Genomic DNA, 13,192 nt, shown 5'->3' with positions numbered 1-13,192 from the left:
GGAAAAAAAAGTGCGTCCCCCCCCTCTAACTTTTGAACCATATGTTTCAAAAATATGAAAAAAATCACAAAAGTAGAACTTTATAAAGACTTTCTTGGAAAATTGTTTTGAACTTGATAGCTTCAGTAGTTTTTGAGAAAAATACGAAAAACTACGGAACCCTACACTGAGCGTGGCCCGACACGCTCTTGGCCGGTTTTTTATTTTTGCACTTTGTTGGCGTGATTGATATACATATTGGTACCAAATTTCAGCTTTCTAGTGCTAACGGTTACTGAGATTATCCGCGGACGGACGGACGGACGGACGGACGGACGGACGGACGGACAGACAGACATGGCGAAACTATAAGGGTTCCTAGTTGACTACGGAACCCTAAAAAAGACGCGACACTATACACTCACATCTTTATCATTTTAGAAATATTGTTCAGATGCAGTAGTTCATCCCAGAACCAATTACGAGTATACATATAGTACCTACACTTCACATATTTACATAGTACTTACTTCAATTACCCATTGAATAATAGGCTGCTGGCCTCCTAGTCAAATCAGCTTCTTTTTAAGAACTGTCAGTGGAACAAATTTGATTAATTGAGTGACGTCACAGTCAACTTAGCTATTTCACATATTTTTTACCTCACTTATTAACTAGAAATTGGATTTAAAAATAACGTCTGTCCATGTTTTTCTTATCATTATCTGATGCTTTATTTCGTGCATGATGTAAAATATTTTTAACCGACTTCAAAAAAGGAGGAGGTTCTCAATTCGACTGAATGTTTTTTTTTTTTTTTTTTTTTTTATATTTTAACTACAGTCAAGTTCCCTGTTATTTATTTGAAGTTTTAATTTTAGTTCATTTCTTATGAATTAAATATTATTTGTTATTTAATATAATAATTTATTTGAATATAAACATAGAAAACATCCGTGAATAATACTAACGTGCTTCTTTCGATGTTACATAATTATCTGAATTAATTAAATACTCGATTTTTCAGTGACAATTTTGATAAAAAAAAAAGTATTCCTATTTTTGAACTAGCAAATAAAACTTAAAAGAATATTTGATAAACAATTATGCAAACCCATCAATTTGAAAGATGCTTCATCTAAATACCGAGCAGAAATACTTGATAACTACCGTCGGAATATCAATACCGAATACATTAAGGCACTGGCCCCACCGGCAGCGAGTCAGCTAGGAGCTATCGGCTATAAATAAATATAAATAAAATAAAATAATTTTATTTCGAATAAAAATCCTAGGGCTATGAATTCTAGGGCTATCCTAGGCTATGAAAATATAACCTAGGGATAGATTTTTGAATTTCGAATTCGACGTTCGAAAGTCTGTGGAAAACGACGTAATGCTATTTTTGAAAAAGAAAGGCTAGTAATTATAAAACAAGTGGTAGTTTCACGCGATTCAAAAATCGGCCCCCTATTCATAAAATTTTGAAAAAAAAAAACCCCCGACATGGACCGATTATCATAAAACAGTGCTGAGAACACTCCCGACTAACTCAACTTTCAAACAAAAAAAGACTAAATCTAAATCGGTTCATCCGTCCGGGATCTACGATGCCACCGGGAGACACACACACAGACAGACATACAAACAGGTCAAACTTATAACACCCCGTCGTTTTTGCGTCGGGGGTTAAAAAAGACGCGATGATAGCGTGAGCGAGTTATATTTAATGAGACTAAGGTAGTACTCACGTTATTATATCGCTACTGCTGTGAAGAAGGGCCTCCAAAATTGGCCTGAAACATGTCGTAGTCGTAGCAGTAGTGATGCAATAACTTGAGTTCAACCATAGTTTCATGAAATATTTGAATATGTCTCACGAAAGTTTAACAGGCGAGTTATAGTTCGTAGCCGAGCTATGAGCTACAAATCGCTCGCTATCTCTTTTATTTACACGGGAGCGACTATCTTTTGTTCGTTTTTAAATCCCGACGCAAAAACGACGGGGTGTTATAAGTTAGACGTGTCTGTCTGTCTGTCTGTGGCATCCTAGCTCCCGAACGGACGAACCGATTTAGATTTTTTTTTTCTGTTTCTAAGCTGAATTAGTCGGGAGTGTTCTTAGCCATGTTTCATGAAAATCGGTCTACTATGTCGCGGGCGGGGGTTTTTATCAAAATTGTAATTTTGTGAATTGAAATAGATATCATACAGGAAAGAAAAAAACGACAAACACGCCGGCGGGCGGGTGGTCTAGTGGTAAAGACGTTAGCCGCGTAAGCTAAACACCCCGGGTTCGATTCCCGGCTCGGCCACCAGTGGGCCTTGTCGTTTTTTCTATCTATCTATTTCAATTTATAATTTATATATAGTAGTGTGACTACTTGAAAAAGAACAAATCAAAAAATCCATACTAATATTATAAATGGGAAAGTGTGTGTCTGTTTGTTTGTCCGTCTTTCACCTCAAAACGAAGCGACGATTTGACATGATTTTTAGGTGGAGATAATTGAAGGGAGAGTGACATAGGCTACTTTTTGTCTCTTTCTAATGCGAGCGAAGCCGCGGGAAAAAGCTAGTATTCAATAAAATCACTCTTTGAGTTGCAGGACTTGCAGGCGTCCGTGGGTTGCGGTGACCGCTTTCCATCGGGCGGGCCGTAAGCTTGTTTGCCGCCGACGTAGTATAAAAAAAAAATTGATTGGTTCCCTAGTTGTTTAATTTTGTGGTTAGGTTATTATAGCTGATAGTTTACTTGCCTCTGGTGGGACCAGTGCTTAAGGCACTGGTCCCACCGCGAGCTAGTAAGCTATGAGCTATCGGCTATAAAAACGAACAAAAGATAAGTACCCCCGTGCAAATAAAAGAGACACGGCGATATTGATAGCTCACCGCTGGGCGAGTAACTATAAACATCGCCGTGTCTCTTTTATTTGCACGGGAGTGATTATCTTTTGTTCGTTTTTATAGCCGATAGTTCGTAGCTTACTAGCTCGCGGTGGGACCAGTGCCTAAGGCTAGCGCAGCCAGAGGCATCTTTTATTTAAGGGCCGGACGGGGGACAATGTAACGTTGTGAGGTCACTGTGGCCTTTAGTAATGTATATTGTTTATCGATTATTGTTTACACGCAAAATTTGTTACTCAAAATGTTGGATGGTATTTAGCTCCAACATTTGACTTTTAATAGTAATAACCCACAGAACTTTATTTATATAGAAGAAACAAGTTCATCTATTTGTATAGGGGCCGAGCGTGTCAAATTTTGTACTGAAGTTGTTTCTTGCCTGTAATTTTAAATATGTCTCAGGCTCTTGATTGTTCATAATTTTTGTGTTGTTGCAATTGAATATCACGTAACGAGGCATTTTTTATGTTTTGATTGACTTCAACTTACAAAAAATTGACGCCCGAAAGCTGCAAGCTGCGAGTAAAGACGGACAACTCAGTGGATTTTACTGAGTTCATTTGACACGCTAAGTAGATACGTTTGCTTGATCTATGGTAGATATGACATCTGTGTAATAACCACACATTAACTGCTTTTAAAAACCTGGAACTTACAAAGATGCGTGTTTCAATGTCAGCTTTTTTTTACCTAGCCTAAGAATGAAAATAAATACAGAGAAAATAACCACACATATTAGTTATATCCCAGTATCTATCGTATTTTTTTTCTATTTTAGCTAACTTTCCACAGATATATCGTCACTACTTTAAAAAAATCTCGTATCTCATGCTTCTCCTCAAAGTTAAAACGCAGTAAGTCTATATGCATTCCATACATACTTACTACAATTTTCTTTTCATTGACAGACGAAGATACAAGTTTTTTAAAAAGTAGTGACGATATGGAGGAAGGAGATCGGACATGTGGAACGATTTGTAATGAATACGCCTGTCTGTCGCAACCACACCTCGGACACTGGCGATCAAATATACGAAAGAGGCGCGTTCCTGGCACACAGTCTAAGCTCGTGTAGGTGAACGCGTACCATGCTTGTATGAGTGACATATGACAGGTCGACTGTTCGCGTTTTTGACTGGCGGTAACTGTGAGCTAACCGACAGGGGGTGGGCGGCACTTTCAGCGGGGAGCGGGAGTGGCCATACTGTGTTTTTACATATTGCGCAATATGCTTGCATCATTTCCATGTCTGTCTGTCTGTACATGCGAAGGAACAGCCTATCATGTCATTACGCGCTCACACAACGACTGTATGCTCAATGAGCTAGCAACTGCGACTCTTCCTCGGCATAGTATAATAAAGAGTACTATCGTACAGTATGGCCACTCCCGCTCCCCGCTGAAAGTGCCGCCCACCCCCGCGCAAAAACGCGAACAGTCGACCTGTCATATTTCACTCATACGACTCATACGAGCATAGTACGCGTTCACCTACACGAGCTTAGACTGTGTGCTAGGAACTCGCCTCTTTCATATATTTGATCGCCAGTGTCCGAGGTGTGTCCTCGGAGACTTGTCCGCTTTCTAATATTATATGCTTTCAGGGGGTGGGATGTCAAGTCTGTGTACTGAGGTCAACATTATGGCCTTTAGTAGGTAATCGTTTATTAGATAGATAGCGTTTATTGGTAAAAAATAGTATTTTACACGTCAATAATTAATTTCTAGTATTAACAAAAAAAAACTTTAAATTGTTATTACATTTGGTAGTCAATTATACATTTATCGGTATTTATTATTTGTTATATAAAGAAAATTCTGTTAAATTTATAAATCTATTATTATTGATTAGTGTTTGACTGGGAAAGTGAATGAAACTATCGGAGATACCAAAAATTAGAATTTTAATATTAATAACTATTTTATTTATTTTGATCGAAAAGATAGGCTTTCGACCAAGACACGTGGAAGACAGGTAGGCTTTTGCCCATCAGTGGGATACAACAAGCTAACAAATAAATAAATACTCACCTTCATTATAACAAGAGTTTTAATGTTTTTGTAATAACTCGAAACGTTGCGTTTTTTAATTTTACAGTACAGCATTAGTACAGGGTGGGCCAATGATAAATGTATTTTTGAAAATTGAAATAATAGGATTAGGAGGCAAACGAGCAGACAGGTCGCCTGATGGTAAGCGATCACCGCCGCCCATGGACACCCGAAACATCAGAGGTGTTGGAGGTGCGTTGCCGGCCTTTAAGATGGGTGTACGCTCTTTTCTTGAAGATTTGAAGGTCGTATCGGTCCGGAAATACCGCAAGCGACCATTCATTCCACAGTTGTCGTTGATTTACATTACATAGAACTTACTCACGCCGTGGCTTGCGTGGGCGACGGTCACGCGATGGTCGCGCGACGTCGATGCGACGCATACGAAATCAAACCTTATCGATATGGAAGTATGAGACGCGACGGCGACAGTCGCGCGACCGTCGCCCACGCAAGACACGGCGTTAGAGTAGCTACAAATAAAAATAATATCTTTTCCAAATCGCTTCTGGATAATTTTTATTCCCAATTTTTATACGTAAATGGAAAATAAACATACCAAAAAGTATGTTATACTTTTTTTTATTCGATACTAATAAGTACTAATATTTTTTTTCTGTGTTTTCCAACGGTCGATTAAGGAGAAGCCTATAATTTAAGCTTTAATACAAATAACGCCCCTCATTTACATTCAGGATTAGCGGCGACACTCTTGAACCAAAAAGATTCTACGGGAAAAGGACGATTTTTAAGAAACACCATAAACCTTATAGAATACACGTTTTCCTGAAAAAGTACAGAAGAAGAAGTATGCAGAGCACATGAAACTGCTTGTGCAATGATATTGCAGTGACAGGTTGCAAGCCACTAATTTGATTTGTTACATACTTCGAAGTTTTTTGTACTTTTCGTAATTTGCTCACATCAAAATAGTCACTTTTACATGTTAAAGATATTTTTAATTTTAGAGACTAATATTTTATCCTAGTGAGCTGAAAAGTTCAAACAAATATTCATCGAAAATTTAATGTAAGGTACAGCGGGGCAAATCTCGACTGGGGGGAGGGGGGCAAATGTAACTGGTCCATTTTTTCCATGTTAATGTTTGCATTATTAATTAGAGTTATTAGACGAAGCCCTGTTTCGGATATCATCATCGGTTTGTTTGACGAAGCATGTTGTTGATTTGGATTTGTGGCCACCTGACGAAGCCTTCGTTGCGGATGAACTTTCACATGGGAGTAAAGTACTGTTTTTTTAAATGTTGGAACTGTAAAAAAAAAAGTTATATGTTAGGCGTGTTCAGTGGATACATGTAGAACTCAACATCATAGTGTAATAATGGAGAAAATGGATCAGTTATAATTGCCCCCCAGTCGAGATGTGTCCAGCTGTACCTTACTTAGTAACAAGTTAACAACTATAGATGACAGTTCCATTTTGACATTGCGAAGTTTTAGGAATATCCATACTTACTAATGTTATAAATGGGAAAGTGTGTGTGTCTGTGTGTTTGTCCGTCTTTCACGGCAAAACGGAGCGACGAATTTACGTGATTTTTTAATTGGAGATAGTTGAAGGGATGGAGAGTGACGCGGGTAAAATCTATTGGTGTTATAAAATTTGGTTGTAACGAACCGCAATCGTCAATATTGCAATCCGTCAATATAACTTTCATGACGCCGCCTGCACCTTGTCGCAACGCCGCGCCAATCCGCCAAACTCCAGAACCTAATCCGGCCGCTATGATAAACCCAATTTTCATCACGGTTGCCTCACCGACTACATAAAACGTTTGTAATCAGTTTTTTCGTACCAAATATAAACATTAAACAGTTGAACCACTGGTAACCGATGGACGATGCAGGCGTTATTTTTAGTCGGACGGCGAACGAGTCGGCCGTCAGTCGCGCCGCGCTACTCTCCCACTCGGTCGTGCCTGTGTTACAGTGAAATTAAAAATAAAAAACCAGAATAAAACAAGGTTATAGAAGCTTGGATGTGCTGGCTGGAACCGTGAGTTTAGAGCCGCTTATAATTGTGATTCGGAACCGCGCGGCGGTTCGCCGAAACTTTCGACGCAACTTTTTTTGCACCGGGAGATTTTGCCGAAACTTTTCGTTGACGCACATGTTTGGGTCGATGAAGGAAAACTTGGAAGTTTAAAGGAAATAGTTTTTAATATATCGGAAATATAACGGTTAGATGTACAGGTATATCTGCCGACAATCTACATAATTCTCATTATGAAATCGTTTATAAAATCAAGCATCACCATTTGAAACAAACGATTTAAACTGGCTTTATATGTATGGAGGTTTAAAATGCTTATTATGCATTTTTTAACAAAAACTCAGACGTTATTTTATAACTAACATTTTAGTAGGTACACACATGGTAACTTTTATTACTTGACATAAACTTTTTATTAATATTTTAACTGAAAAACATTATTCTCTTTAATATTTCAACTTGTTCTGAAATATGGCAGGATTTCATTTTAAGCTTTGTGTAAAACATTAAATTCGGTATTTTAATTTCTTATATTCAGCAATTTCAACAAAAACAATTAATCAAATCAGATTTGTACATTAGTTTTAAAGTTTTATAAATGATAACTAACATTAACTTCAATCGAGCGTTACATTCCCATTGCATCATTTTTGGTACTATTACTTTATAAATCAAAGTTTTATTTAATATTATATATTCTTTAATTTACTTGTGTTTCTTAATTTATTCAATTGTATCGCAATTTTCATTTAATAAAAAAAATATTTCATAAAAAAACTACATATGTTTTACTGTAAAATATGGTACGAGTAGGTTCCTAACGAAAATTTAGTACTTCATTGCCTAAAAACTTAGAAATGTTATTATATATTCAAATATCTTAAATTAAAACATGTAGCTATCTAAGAAGGTAGCTAGACTTCAATAATTTTTAGAATATGTTAGCTAGAAATGTAATAAAAATAAGAATAAATAAGTATCTATTTGAATTTCTCTTCAGACAATAATCAACTAGTACTACTTAAACGAAGCGGAACTAAAATAGAATCATATCATACCTCGCCACAGCATTATCATAATGTTCGCCATCATGCAAATGCAGCTGTCGAGCAAAACATACCTTCAAGGAATAAGCGTATTATTTTAATGGCCGGCAACGCACTTACAACTCCTCCCGTATTGCAGGTGTCTTCATACCATTTGCCTCCTATATTATCTTGTATAGTACAAACTAGTATAATAAGGTACAGCGGGGCAAATTTCGACGGGGACAATTGTAACTGATCCATTTTTTCCATTATTACACTTTAATGTTGACATGTATCCACGAACACGCCTACCATATATAACCGGTGGACACTCTATTTAATAATGCAAACATTGTAAAACATGGAAAAAATGGACCAGCTACATCTGTCCCCCAGTCGAGATTTGTCCCGCTGCACGCTGTACGTTATAATAGTTTCTTTGTCTAAAAATCGACTAGTGAACTCACTCCATCGTAGGCCACGTCTTTGCCTTTGGCTGGTCTGTGGTCAAGAGTAAGCCCATTTATAATTAAAAAAAAAAAAAAAGTGAAAAACATGAAACTATTTAAAAAGTAAATTTGCTTACTAACTTTTACCCGCGTCTCTTTTTCGCGTAAGTACTATGCAATGAAGCCAGATTTTTTCTTATTATCTGAGCAATTTTTTTTTGCCATTTTTTTATTTTTTTAAGAAATTTTAGGTCAATTGTACTCAGAATCACGAGTACTTTCAGACTCACTGGGAAACAAAAAGTTTGTTGTCCCACACAACATGTACGGAAAATGGTAACAAAATAAGAAAAAATCGTATGGGACAATTTTTTTAACTACTAGGGTTGAAAAAGCTAGTGATTCTGAGTAGAAATACCATATTTTTTTTCAAAAATATCACATTTCATAAAAGTGGCAAAAAAAAAAGAAATGCTCATCTAATTTTCTTTCTCATTTACATGAACATATTTATACAATTATACATATGAGAAACTAAGACTTAACTTAAAAGCTAGCTAATATATAAAATTAGGCCCTTGTGACATTGTATAGATAAGTGGTAAGTGAGACAGGTTGTTCCGAAGGTCGCGGGTTCGAACCCCGGCTCGCATCAATGAGTTTTTTCGGAATTTTTGTGCGAAATATCATTCGATATTTGCCAGTCGCTTTTCGGTGAAGGAAAACATCGTGAGGAAACCGGACCAATTCCAATAAGATCTAGTTTATCCTTCGGGTTGGAAGATCGGATGGTAATCGCTTACGTAAAAACTGGTGCCTACGCCAAATCTTGGGCTTAGTTGTCAAAACGGACCCCAGCCGGCGTATCATGCTGCCAATTTTATCACTTATCCACGTGGATAAAGCATCCGTCACGCTTTAGCAAGTATGTCAGTGTGAGAGTGACAGATGTCTTATCCACGTGGATAAGTGATAAAATTGGCAGCATGATACGCCGACAGGCTCCCATGATAACGCAAGGAGGATGATGATACAAAATAAAATAGATGTTTATAGACAATTCAAACCATTACGCTAAAAGCAAAAAAAATAGGAATTTTTATTCTTTCTATTTATTTTCATATTCATTCCATATTTAACAGACTTAACTACTTATTATAGTTAGTTAGTTAAATACAATTATATTTGGCCCAGACATGCTTCTGTGCGACTACCCCCCAATCCCCCGATTGTTTAGTGTTTCCGCATATTGGTGGCAGATTCGATACTGCAATAAAAAACGTCATAAAATTTACTACTCTCGGTTTTGGTCTTGTCAGTAACTGACTAATATAGATATAACTGTTATATCTATATTATGACACTGGTCACACTGGAAACGAGTACGATGAGCTATCGGGGCATTTTCAAAAATTGGGACCCAAAATTAGTGGAAGTTGTTAACAAAAATTAACTCGATGACAGTTTTGTAACGACAATATAATTGAGCATGAAATTTCAATAAATATATTGCTTTTGTGTTAATTACGTAAACTATAAGCAATAATATACATTTAGAACATGAAAAGAGTTTGTTTTTAGACAAATTTTATTCTTAATTGTCGTCGCAATACTGACATCGAACTAATTTTTAACCCTTGACGTAAAAACGACGCGGCTGAGTTAGTCGGGAGTGTTCTTAGCCATGTTTCATGAAAATCGGTCCACTAGGTCGCGGTCGGGGGTTTTTTCAAAATTTTAATTTTGTGGTTAGGTTATTCTTAATGTCCATCGGCAAAACGAACAAAAGACAGTCGCTCCCCCGTACATAAAAGAATGAGCGAGCGATTTACAGTTCATCGCTCGGCGACGCACATAGGGGTATTTGACTAAAAAAGCTGGACAAAATTATTTATATACATTTTTATAAGTAAGTTCCATTGTGTCAATCCAAATTCCTTATTTATATCAACTAACGGCCAGCTTTTTTAGTCAAATACCACTATTTGCGACGAACTATTAATGCGCTTTCACATTATCCGATCATCGGATGTAGGACCGATATCCCATACACTGAAGCCGCTATGTTCGATTTTTAGGGTTCCGTAGTTAACTAGGAACCCTTATAGTTTCGCCATGTCTGTCTGTCCGTCCGTCCGTTCGCGGATAATCTCAGTGACCGTTAGCACTAGAAAGCTGAAATTTGGTACCAATATGTATATCAATCACGCCGACAAAGTGGTAAAATAAAAAGTGGAAAAAAATGTTTTGTTAGGGTACCCCCCTTACATGTAAAGTGGGGACTGATTTTTTTTTTCATTCCAACCCCAACATGTGATATATTGTTGGATAGGTATTTAAAAATGAATAATGGTTTACGTAAATCCTTTTTTAATAATATTAATATTTTCGGAAATAATCGCTCCTAAAGGAAAAAAAAGTGCGTCCCCCCTCTAACTTTTGAACCATATGTTTAAAAAATATGAAAAAAATCACAAAAGTAGAACTTTATAAAGAATTTCTAGGAAAATTGTTTTGAACTTGATAGATTCAAAAGTTTTTGAGAAAAAAATAGGGAAAACTACGGAACCCTACACTGAGCGTGGCCCGACACGCTCTTGACCGGTTTTTGCCTTTGAAATCCTTTCGACATCCGATAACGGATCGGATAATGTGAAAACGCACTTACTCGCTCGCGCTATCGTCGCGTCTCTTTTATTCTTTTGTTCGTCTCCATCGCCGATAGCTAGTCTGCTCGCTTCTGGTGGAACTAGTGCCTATATGCCTACATATTTTTTATGTTACGACGGACATAAGTATGCAAAAACTGGAAATATTATTGTATTTATGTCGTAATATGTATATTATATTCTTCGAGATTATAGTTGACATGTAAGTTTGTTAATATAATTTAATGGCGGCAATATACTAGACTAATTTATATTTTACTAGGTTCTGTTTGTTTGTCCGTCTTTCACGGCAAAACGGAGCAACGAATTGACGTGTTTTTTTTAAGTTGAGATACCTAGTTGAAGGAGTGGAGAGTGACATAAAGCTGCTTTTTGTCTCTTTCTAGCCCCCCCCTCCCCCCCCCCCCCCCGCTTCCCAAAATCTGGGGGTGGAAGTTTGTATGGAGCATTCCGCAATCTTCGAGTTTAACGCGAGCGAAGCCGCGGGGAAAAGCTAGTAGAAAATACAAGCGAAATATTAGTATAGCCCAAGAGGATCGAGTATTATAGAGAGTTACTGTCAAAGTAAAAAGTGTAATCACAGTGCATATACTGCCATCTCCCGACACAAGCTTAAAACTTTTGAACCTCAGTTTTGACAATTTGGCCCATATGCTTAGCTTGATATGTGTTAAAATATCAAATATTAATATTAGCGCCATCTAGCCGAGCGCTCCCCAAAGGTGTAACGCTATGTAAGTCACCGTACCTTTTTCTCCAGGGCTTTGAGGTACAATTTTTTTCTTAGACTTTATCCGTGTATACGGAGTTACATATTATGTCTTTGGTATAGCTAATATCAAATTAAGTTAAAAATATTTTTTTTATTATAAATGGGCTTAATCTTGGCCAAAGACTAGCCGAAGGCAAAGCCGTGGCCTACGATGGAGTGAGCTCGCCCAGAAGATGCCTGTTCACTCTTGATTTGATATTCTCCTACTTGACACGTTGTGCCGTAGACGCACGTAGAGGTTCTACAAACGTATCTACGAGCGTAGAGTGCACGGCTCTAGTTTTTTTAAGTTGGTAGTCAATGTTATTTTTTTTTTTTTTCAAACTATTCTTAGTCCGTTTTGACATTATCCGATCCGATATCGGATTTCAATGGAAAAAATCCAAGATCCTTCACCAAAAGCGACTGTAATGTATGTGATAACGGTCCGACATCCGATATCGGATCGGATAATGTGAAAACGTACTTATTCTAAACATTTTCTTAATAAGCAACACATTTTTTTTTTTTTTTCACTTTTTTAACCCTCGACGCAAAAACGACGGTGTGTTAGAAGTTTGACGTGTCTGTCTGTCTGTTTGTCTCTCTGTCTGTGTATGTGTCTGTCTGTGGCATCGTAGCTCCCGAACGGATGAACCGATTTAGATTTAGTTTTTTTTTTGTCTGAAAGCTGAGTTAGTCGTGAATGTTCTTAGCCATATTTCATGAAAATTGATCTACTATGTCGTGGTCGGGGGTTTTACAAAAATTCAATTTTGTGCTTATAAATAGTAACAGAAAGAATTGCAACACGATTCGCCATTAAACTCGCAAGCGAGTCTTTATTCCTTCAACTTCGTCACACTGACGCGCGATAGGCTCCTAATGGTCGATTGACTCTTTCAACAGCCGTGGGCCAATTTGTCGGAATCCGCATCGCGTATATACACGTCACTACGGAACGTACATAAACGTCAGCGGTATGGGGCATTTGTCGTTCGCTACAGGTGCAGGCGGGTGATAAACATACAGCGTGTTTTGTAAAATATATTTTGAGTTGAATCATAGATTAAATATGAGAAGATACTTCAAAAATTAAAATTTTGAAAAAACCCCCGACTGCGACATAGTGGACCGATTTTCATGAAACATGACTAAGAACACTCCCGACTAACTCAGCTTTCAGATTAAAAAAAAACTAAATTTAAATCGGTTCGTCCATTCGGGAGCAACGATGCCACAGATAGACACACACAGACAGACAGACAGACACGTCAAACTTATAACACCCCGTCGTTTTTGCGTGTGGGGTTAAAAATGCGACCGCCTAAGAACGCGCATACA

General features: G+C 37.4%; 1 protein-coding gene across 4 annotated transcripts in view; it reads left to right on the top strand.

The window, feature by feature from the left end:
- Window positions 1-13,192, top strand: part of LOC125240721 (innexin shaking-B) — a 145,674-nt gene that overhangs the window by 28,273 nt on the left and 104,209 nt on the right. For 3 of the 4 annotated variants that reach the window (XM_048148751.1, XM_048148750.1, XM_048148749.1), the window contains exon 1: window positions 6,845-6,954. The exons of the other annotated variant lie outside the window; for it this stretch is intronic. The gene's annotated coding sequence lies outside the window, so the exon portion shown is untranslated. Of the gene's footprint in view, window positions 1-6,844; window positions 6,955-13,192 lie in introns of those variants that run through there. 4 annotated transcript variants of the gene reach the window in all.

Source organism: Leguminivora glycinivorella, chromosome Z (assembly GCF_023078275.1).
Source record: "Leguminivora glycinivorella isolate SPB_JAAS2020 chromosome Z, LegGlyc_1.1, whole genome shotgun sequence".
Taxonomy (NCBI): domain Eukaryota; kingdom Metazoa; phylum Arthropoda; class Insecta; order Lepidoptera; family Tortricidae; genus Leguminivora; species Leguminivora glycinivorella.
The sequence above is the reverse complement of the archived record's forward strand: the minus strand, read 5'-3'. Positions and strand labels throughout refer to the sequence as shown.